Below are 10,000 nucleotides of genomic sequence, written 5' to 3'. Positions count from 1 at the left end.
CCTAATTGCGGATTATTTGTGTAGTGTGGTAGAATTTAACAAGGAAGGATAGCTTTTGGTTCCTCCGTGGAACTATAATTTAGAATAGCGAAGCAGCACACTGCAGATGTATCCGCTTGAGGCTTAATCAGATGATGATCCAGTGATGGCTCCTTGGAGGAGTCTTCATGCCATGTCTTAATGGTGAATTCGTTGGCTCTATAGAGGAGACTGGGGGGCAGTGATTCCAAAGGCCCTATGGCGGAGCCGTGGATAAATTGTGTCTGTTAATTGGTGGTGCCATTAGCTTTATGGCCGTTGTCGTCATTCCTAATGACTGTAGAAACAGATAAAGACTAAGTATGGTTATAGGGTGATTTGTAGGTAGAAAGAGCAGTCTAGGGGAGCTGCTTGACGTTGGTTTTTGAAGAGGTTTGCTGAATTATTGGTCGGGAGGAGGGTATGATTGATGTAGTGGACTGCAGAGAGAGTTGTATAAAGAATGGTGGAGATACAATGTTGGAGGCAGCGGAGAAGATAGTGTTGGAGATGATGTCTCCAGCACCTCCTCATGTACATCACAGTAACGTCCTTGTTTTGATCAGAAGTTGGGCATTAACTCTGAGGTTAGCTGGAGACGCATCAACACAACACCTCCCATGAGGCAGGTCAACCTTGCATTCTGCTCACAACCTACCCCTGTTTACACTCTAACTTGTATTGTACAAGCACTTATTTTTACCCTTTAAACTAACTAATATATATATATATATATATATATATATATATATATATATATATATATATATATATATATATATATATATATATATATATATATATATATATATATATATATATATATATATATATATATATATATATATATATATATATATATATATATATATATAAGGTAGCATTAAGTAAATTCCCTTAACAATAGAACATTGCATAAAAGAAAAAGTTCATTCAATAATTAGTTCAATATCTGGATCACTTAAATAATTCTCTTTCGTTACGAGACACCAGACATGCTAAAAATTATTAATAATACGACAGAACTCTGACATTTATTAGTACACTCGTACTGTGCAATCATGAACACTGTACCTAGATCACTTTGACTATTATAAAAACAAACGTAGTGGGTAGTCATTAAAACTTTGAGCATGTACACGTACAAAACTTGCTGCACTAAATATACAGTATACAATACACCATTTCTAACCTTAAGTCTCATCAGTAGAAACATAAACGCAGCCACTGCGTAGCAGCTGAGTTTGTGTCTGGGTCAATGTGTGGGTACCAAAGTATCAACTTGACCTTCAGTGACCTAATAAGAACTCTCCAACTCATTATGCACGAGGAGATGACCCCACCCTGGATGGCCATATATATAGTAAAGAGGTATGGTGTAACGGAAAGTAACTTATATCTCACCAGAGCGCCACGTTCACTATCTTCCCCTCCAGACGGCTGCTCCCACGACCAGGGCGGTAAACACGAGGACTCGTCCGTGAAGCTCAGAACCGTCAGAAATGCTGGAGATGGACGTCAAGGAGACGGGAACAATCATGGACGTCCACGAAGACTTCAGGATCGAGAAACGCCGGGAAAAACAGCACAATATAAGAATGGCTGGGACAGGAGCGCCCACACGAAGCAACAAGAGACAAAGAGACCTTGACTAATCCATTAACAAATTTCTCATTGGAGACCTGATAACCAAACACCCATAACCCTGTGTGCTCAAAGGACGAACCTGTCAGAATCCAGAAAACACCTAGGAACACACAGTCACTAGTTGATACAATCAACCTTAACATTACCTACATACATATCTTATATACAAATTATAATACACATTAATATTTACACATATGGAGAGTATGCAATAGACTCACATTAAGCAGGTAATATCACAATATGCAAAACAACCACTGTGAAAAAATAGTGAACATTCAAGGTCCCTGATAATATGAGAAATCACGAAAGAGTTTGGACGTTTACTAATTTTTTCACAGAGGTTGTTATGCATGGAGAGTATATTAATTATTCTTCCATCGTATTAACATATTGATCTCATATATTTTACGTGGGTTATTCTGAGCTAAGAAAAATACTTGGGTTAAGTTTAATATACAGGCTAACTTGACAGGTGCACAGAGCAAATTATGAATCAAATTTCAGACGATTCATCGCACAACTAGGCTTAATAATTGTCCAGGATTAACCGAGACGTTGTCTAAAGTTTGTTCTGTGTGTCTAAGGCAGGAAAAAATCATCATCTTTCTGTAAGAGGTAGAGTAGCTTCTGGCTATATGACTCAGGTCTTCCGCTGTCTTGGCCATAAAAAATTAAATATCGCCTCGTAATGTGTGGCGAGTACAGTGACTGCGGACTCGGCGGAAACTTGTGACTATCAACCACCAGGAGGGACCTAAACATCGTCTAATTTCGCTCACAATTTGCGACTTAGTTGTGAAATAGGCGGAAATCATTGTGGGTAACTTGTGGCGTATGAGGCGCGGCTTTCTAGACATAACCATCTCCCCGCGACCATGATATAGACATGCATTGGTCCAGGCGAGGAAATTGGAGAGAAAAACAGGAGATTACCAAGTCGGCTGTGGGTGATTTTTATCTGAGTCTACCCTGGCGTTACCATCCACAGTCCCAACACCTCCAGTGAGGGAATCGGATCGGAAAACCAGCGTTCAATTTACGGATAATTACCAGCTGCCAGGAGGTCTCTCTCAAAGTGTCTCGTGGAGGCATGTCTCAAGGGAGATTCTCTCAAAAAGGTATATCTCAAAGATGCACAACTTACCCTTCACACCAGATAGTGAGACGAAAAGTCATGATCTATAGAAAACCCCATGAGAATACCTTAGTTAGCCATATTATTATTATTATTATTATTATTATTATTATTATTATTTACAGCACGAACCACAAGCCACCGTGTGAAAGTTTGTATATACAATACAACAAGAGCCAGTGTAATGTGGCAACAGGCTGTGTGTGTCGTAATTTAAAGTAACGACCGTATTGAGGATGTATATTTGGAAGCAGCGGATGGTACGGAGCCCCTCAATACAGTTCTGAATTTAGAAATACACAGAACCCGATAAGTAGACATAGTCAGTTTGTAAGAACATAGAAGCCAATATAGACGGATGAAATTCATGGGGACAGATACAACATATACCTTCATGTGTTTCGAGTTTGTCTATTCCTGGACCCCGGCCTTGGGTCAGGCTTGTCTGGTCAACCAGGCTGTTGCTGCTGATGGCCCTCTGGCAAACATCCATCACAGCCTGGTTGATCTATCCCAACTGGAACATTTGTAACTGATAGGCCACAGAATTCTGTAAGGACAGAGTTCCAACCTTTACTGAGCCACAGAATATAAGTTTAGCGGTATCTGCTCCCAAAATGGGCGACCATAAACAGCCTGACTGATCATAAACTGGTCATCGATAAGCAGACCGAGTTTCGAGCCCACACCACTCATTGCTCTGAATGACTCACACGGATTTTCGAGCATAATGGAATATGATGTCACCAGCATAACACCTAAAAGAATCAACATATTCCGATATAAAGAGCAGTGGTTACAGGTCTCTAAAGCTCGCGGCAATATATGATGAGAACAGGAAACACCTGTGTGCACATTCCACTATGTACATTCCAGTGCACTCACACCACAAGAGAGGAACGATGATAGGACACTATATAATCCTATTTTTTTACAACGTCGTAAGATTCCCACACGGATGGGAACGACAGGGAACGCCACAATACATTTCAAAAGTCTGTCGTAACCTCACGGCACTTAATGGGAACGACAGGGGAGCGCCACAATACATTCCTAGTTGTGTCGTAAGCTCGGATCACAGGATGGGAATGGGAATGCAGCCAATAGCGACGACAAGGGGACACCACAATTGTCACTTTACCGTGCTTACTCAGCGCCGGTCCACCCAGAGCCAGCCGTAACCTACACAAGGAGAGACAGCTTGGTGGAGAACACCACACGAAGGGCGCGGAGAAAGTGAGGGGCGGCTGGAAAGCAGAGTGAAAGTGAGATTATATTTTAGTTAGAAAAAAATGGATACATTAGCAGTTGGATACTGGCCTATTCTATACGATAGTTACACAGTACGAACGACAGCTTACCATGTTTTTCCTGCTACATCCCATCGTGAAAGTTCGTGTAAGGTGTTGAAATTTGTCATCCACAGCTGAGAGACTTCAGTAGGGCGATGAGGATATCGTCAAGTGTTCCATTAAAGGTTCATCAGCTGCTGGAACTTCAAACGTTCAAGTGTGAGAGAGAGGCAGAAAGAGAGAGAGAGAGAGAGAGAGAGAGAGAGAGAGAGAGAGAGAGAGGGGAAGAAGCGACACATTGTCTCACCCCTCACGTCCTAGGTGAGGGGATTATGTTATCACAGAGTTGAGGAGTGATGGTAGAAGTGAGGGGTCTTGCAGCCTCCGTAGTGAGAGTGGACCTAGCTGCGAGAGAGTAGACCTAACAGTGAGACAGTAGGCCTATTTTTGAGAAAGTAGACCTATATGAGAGAGAAGGTCTAGCAGTGAGATAGGGCTATTTGTGAGAGAATTAAAATATTCCACAATTCACTTTATTTAAATTTCTATAAAGCGTCTGAAGATTATTATACCAAGTCGCAGGATAAATACCCTGAGAGGTATATATCTCGTAAATCATGCATTCATAAGCGTATATACGCAGATATACGTATATACACTGAGTGATGTGTATCCTGCAGTGCATAAACACCGAGAAAAGCAAATCTCACTGTGAATATCCACTGAAATTACACTGATGTGCACACTAATAGATGTGGACTTCACAGGGATACAGTGACAGGCGTATATACGGTACACGGAGAGCTTACTTGCATCCCTGCTTAAAAGATTAACGTATTGTTGACATGAATAAACAGGTGAATGGCAGCGAATGTAAATCTTACCGTTGTGTCAGACTTACGATTGTAGGTATAAGTCTTATTGTTGTAAGTGTAAGAATTACCGTGAATTTACGGAAATTGAGACAAGCTGGCTGGTGTCGCCACTTCCACTAATTTCTTCTGTTACTGCCCTTGCAACAGGTCATAGCTCCTGATGATGCTCGGAGACGTGTGAAAGTACTTGAGTTGAAGATTTCCATCCCCGGTGGCTTGTCTTGCTTGTGTGTGTGTGTGTGTGTGTGTGTGTGTGTGTGTGTGTGTGTGTGTGTGTGTGTGTGTGTGTGTGTGTCGTTGTTATGATTACTCATAGGAGGTATATACAAGATTGGAATATCTGAAGCAATCAGATTTGATCTGAGGAAAGGATTGGGCAGCTCTTTGGATTAGGAGCTCTTAAGTATAGCCCTTGAAGAGACGTATATACATTAATAAGAGGAACTTTACCTGCAACAGAGCAGTGTGGGAGTCGTTCCATGTAATTCATGGTTGGGCTGTAATTGCTCGCTACAGCGGATGAAGTCCGGTAAAAAGCTCCAGTCGCGAAGAAATTAATCAACGCTTGAGTTGGGACGTCAGCTGGAGTTTTAGAAATTGAAAGGGAAGCATTGCGAGCCTGCCTTCAAAGTAGCTTTGATCTTAGAATATAGCGCTGGTTGGGAAGGTCGGTTGCTGCGTCCGTGATTATTTGGGTTGTTTCTCTGAAGGGAGTGGACGCTTCCAGTATCGTTGGATGGGTTGTTTCTCTGAAGGGAGTGGACGCTTCCAGTATCGTTGGATGGGTTGTTTCTCTGAAGGGAGTGGACGCTTCCAGTATCGTTGGATGGGTTGTTTCAATGAAGGGAATGGACGCTTCCAGTATCGCTCGACGGGTTGGATTCTCTCTCTCGGATCCGTCTTTGGTGGAGCTACTCCCATTACTGCTGGAGTTACTTGTGTCTGCAAGGTTGAACACCAGCTCTTGTCCCCCTGCATTTTTGCTTTCTATTTTGATAGAGCTAGCCAGTTAGTCACTTTGACCAGGATGAAGCTGCAACAATACGAGTGTTATACACGTACACACACACACACTGCTATGTTGAGATCTGTATTAACGATGTATAAATAAATGTTAAGAGTTAGCAGCCATGAATTCATTTCTCAGCGCGTTACATTGAAATTATTGCATAAATAAATATAGGCTACAACCACACAGCTGAAAAAGACAAAACCCAGTCATTTTAGTATATGTTTAAAAGAAAATATTTTAATCCTGGGATTTAATTTATAGCACTAACGAAGACTGGATTTATTTTCAATTTGTCAAATAAATTTCATGAACCACTTCGACACAGTCTGGTCTGCTATGATTACATCAAAATTTAATTTTAACATCTTTCAGTGCTACGAAAACACGAAATCCCATAGACAACATAACTTTTCTGTAGCGTCTAAACAATTGCCTTAGCTCAGGGTCCAATCTCCTCCGTATCGGGATCAGATCCTTTTCAATTACATTCCGATCAGACCTTTACGATGCTCGGTTACTTGGCCTAACTTCCCACTGTTCCAGGCGATCGCCTATAACCTTGCAGCCTTAAGGATCATCTCAAAGCTGGGCTTGGGGCGTTGCCCGGAGGGAAATGAATAAGGCGAAGATGATGTTAGACGTCTTGCCAAGCGGAGATAAGATGGTATGTAGCAAGAAGAGAGATATGACTTCCGAAGATGATGTTAGACGTCTTCCCAAGTGGAAATAAGATGGTACGTAGGTAGATGGTATGACTGCCAACAGTTTAGGAAGTGGGCATCAAAGCGTTCACTTAGGCCACCTTCAAGAGAGAGTTCTCTTTAATGATATGGATTCGTGTCCGTTTCCCACAAGGAACTGTGATGGTTTGTAAATAATATTGCATTAGTGTTTTTGATCTTTGTATGACTTGATGAAGAGCTTAACACACACACACACACGCACGCACACACACACACACACACACACACACACACACACACACACACACACACACACACACACACACACACACACACACAATGATGAACTACTGTACATATGAGCCAGACTTGTCAGACTGTGGGAAAATACTTCCCTCTGAGCAACACACACCAATATTGCTATTTCTCCTGGCAGAGCAGACTAGTGACCCGGACACAAGCACAAAAGAAACAAAAACACAGACACAAAGTCAGACAAAAAAAAAAAAGACATTATTCCAAAAAGATCACAACAGAAACACAGGTAAGAGATGTAGAGACAAGATTAAATTATTAAGAGCTTTTACAACAAGGTGATTCCAGTCAGGTCATGTCAACGACAGATGAAACATAACAGAGATACTGACACATAAACAGAACTCAGAGACACACTCATTGCACTGCTACTGACACAGAGGCGCAAACAAGTGCAAACAGTGAAGGGCACAGTCACACTGACAAACATCAGGAGAGTACAAACACAGCCACACAAATATACACAGACCCCCCCCCCTGTGTCCTCTCATTAATTATTTTGGTAAGAATTATTGCAAAGTGAGACTGGAAGTGTTGCCTAAGGTGTGTGTGTGTGTGTGTGTGTGTGTGTGTGTGTGTGTGTGTGTGTGTGTGTGTGTGTGTGTGTGTGTGTGTGTGTGTGTGTGTGTGTGTTTTAAATGCAAACAGACGTATCAGTATATAGTTTTAGGTGCAAAGGTGTTAATGAATTCTTTAGGTGCAAACGAAGATTGCAGCGAGTTTGTTGGCTAAACACATTGGTGACAGTGTGTGTGTTGTAGCTGTTAACGATAATGTTTATGTACGTAGGTGTCAACAAAGCAAAAAGATGCGTTGGTTTGCACTCGTTTAGGCAAATTTCTGCTTTGAGTTTTCCATGATCTTGTTGGCTTGCACCTCATATGATATTCACGTCTCGTAAATATTTATGACAGGGATGACTGCTTGTTGCTTTCAAAGATATTTCTTCGTCTTTTATTTCTTAAAATTGTGCGTTTGTTTGTTGTTGTTGTTGTTGTTGTTTGTTTGTTATTGTTGTTGTTGTTCTTCTTCGTCTTCTTCTTCTAGGGGCTCTTATTAAGAGTCATCAACATATTCATCTCAATCTTCAACTTCTTCATCTCGATCTTCAATATCCTCATCACAGCCTCCAACATCTTCATCTCAGTCTTCAAGAAGCTCTTCATCTTCTCTCATTCAACATCTTCATCTCAGTCTTTAACATTTTCATCTCATTCTTGAACATCTTCATCTCAGTCTTCAACGTCTTCATCTCAGTCTTCAGCATCTTCATCTCAGTCTTCAGCATCTTCATCTCAGTCTTCAACATCTTCATCTCAGTCTTCAACATCTTCACCTCAGTCTTCAACGTCTTCATCTCAGTCTTCAGCATCTTCATCTCAGTCTTCAACATCTTCATCTCAGTCTTCAACATCTTCATCTCAGTCTTCAACATCTTCATCTCAGTCTTCAACATCCTCATCTCAGTCTTCAACATCTTCATCTCAGTCTTCAACATCTTCATCTCAGTCTTCAGCATCTTCATCTCAGTCTTCAACATCTTCATCTCAGTCTTCAACATCTTCACCTCAGTCTTCAACGTCTTCATCTCAGTCTTCAGCATCTTCATCTCAGTCTTCAACATCATCTCAGTCTTCAACATCATCTCAGTCTTCAACATCTTCATCTCAGTCTTCAACATCTTCATCTCAGTCTTCAACATCTTCATCTCAGTCTTCAACATCTTCATCTCAGTCTTCAACATCTTCATCTCAGTCTTCAACATCTTCACCTCAGTCTTCAACATCTTCATCTCAGTCTTCAACATCTTCATCTCGGTCTTCAACATCTTCATCTCAGTCTTCAGCATCTTCATCTCAGTCTTCAACATCTTCATCTCAGTCTTCAACATCCTCATCTCAGTCTTCAGCATCTTCATCTCAGTCTTCAAGAAGCTCTTCATCTTCTCTCATTCAACATCTTCATCTCAGTCTTTAACATTTTCATCTCATTCTTGAACATCTTCATCTCAGTCTTCAACATCTTCATCTCAGTCTTCAACATCTTCACCTCAGTCTTCAACATCTTCATCTCAGTCTTCAACATCTTCATCTCGGTCTTCAACATCTTCATCTCAGTCTTCAGCATCTTCATCTCAGTCTTCAACATCTTCACCTCAGTCTTCAACATCTTCATCTCAGTCTTCAACATCTTCATCTCGGTCTTCAACATCTTCATCTCAGTCTTCAGCATCTTCATCTCAGTCTTCAACATCTTCATCTCAGTCTTCAACATCCTCATCTCAGTCTTCAGCATCTTCATCTCAGTCTTCAACATCTTCATCTCGGTCTTCAACATCTTCATCTCAGTCTTCAACATCTTCATCTCAGTCTTCAACATCTTCATCTCGGTCTTCAACATCTTCATCTCAGTCTTCAGCATCTTCATCTCAGTCTTCAACATCTTCATCTCAGTCTTCAGCATCTTCATCTCAGTCTTCAGCATCTTCATCTCAGTCTTCAAGAGGCTCTTCATCTTTCAAGTCGTCAGAGTCTTTATATTCTTCCCTCAACCCTCAAAACATTAAATAAAATAATCCGAACATTTCAGATTGGCATGTCCAAACTTTTATTATATGATTTCCCAGTTCCTTTGTTCAAATTTTTCCCTATTACTTTTTCTCCCTTTATACCTCTGGAAATACGCATTATATTTTTATACTATTTTCCAAAAACCGGCAGATTTACACACACAAAAAAAATTACTCCAGGAAAATCTGTGTTTTTAATCTGAAGTATTTTGACTTTGATAATCAATTCTTTTTTTATAGTCCTTTGAGGCGTTTTTAATCTATCTTGTCTGACTTACAATTAGTTCTTTTCAGTCTTCCAAGTGAAGGGTTTCTCCCCAGTGTGTGACGTTGCTGGGGTAGTCAAAGGAGATTCCCTGATGCTGTCTTCTCTCGCTTCAAAGACTTTCCTGCAACTGTCCCCTCTCGAGTGTGTCTCTGATGAGGATGCTCTGGGGGTAGTGACGACCTG

Source organism: Cherax quadricarinatus, chromosome 80 (assembly GCF_038502225.1).
Source record: "Cherax quadricarinatus isolate ZL_2023a chromosome 80, ASM3850222v1, whole genome shotgun sequence".
NCBI lineage: Eukaryota > Metazoa > Arthropoda > Malacostraca > Decapoda > Parastacidae > Cherax > Cherax quadricarinatus.
Note: the sequence above shows the minus strand (reverse complement) of the source record.